This window comes from Eimeria tenella, genomic scaffold (genome assembly GCF_000499545.2).
Source record: "Eimeria tenella Houghton genomic scaffold, Eth_scaff2692, whole genome shotgun sequence".
NCBI lineage: Eukaryota > Apicomplexa > Conoidasida > Eucoccidiorida > Eimeriidae > Eimeria > Eimeria tenella.
In genome coordinates this window covers 292-626 of record NW_013542567.1, presented here as the reverse complement: position 1 = coordinate 626, position 335 = coordinate 292, and positions in this window count along the sequence as shown.

The following is a 335-nucleotide window of genomic DNA, read 5'->3' as shown; positions in this document are numbered from 1 at the left end:
GGCTGCAGCGACAGCAGCGGGCAGCTGGTCCGTTGACAAGGCGTGGCGCTGCAGCAGCAACTCGCTGCAGCAGTCTAGATCCTGCAGCAGCTGCTGCAGCAGCACGTACCCGTGTCCCTGCAGCAGCAGGGAGAGGCCATTGCTGCAGGAGGAAATAGTCTGCAGCAGCAGTCGAGCAGCAGCAAGCAGGCGCCGGTCTGCTGCTGCAGGGCCAGGAAGAGCTGCGAGCCTCCGCCTGGTGGCACGCACTGCCGCAGCAAGGTACCAGAAGAAGCTGCTGCTGCTGCTGCTGTTGCTGCTGCTGCTGCTGGTGATGAAACGCTCTATGAACAGAG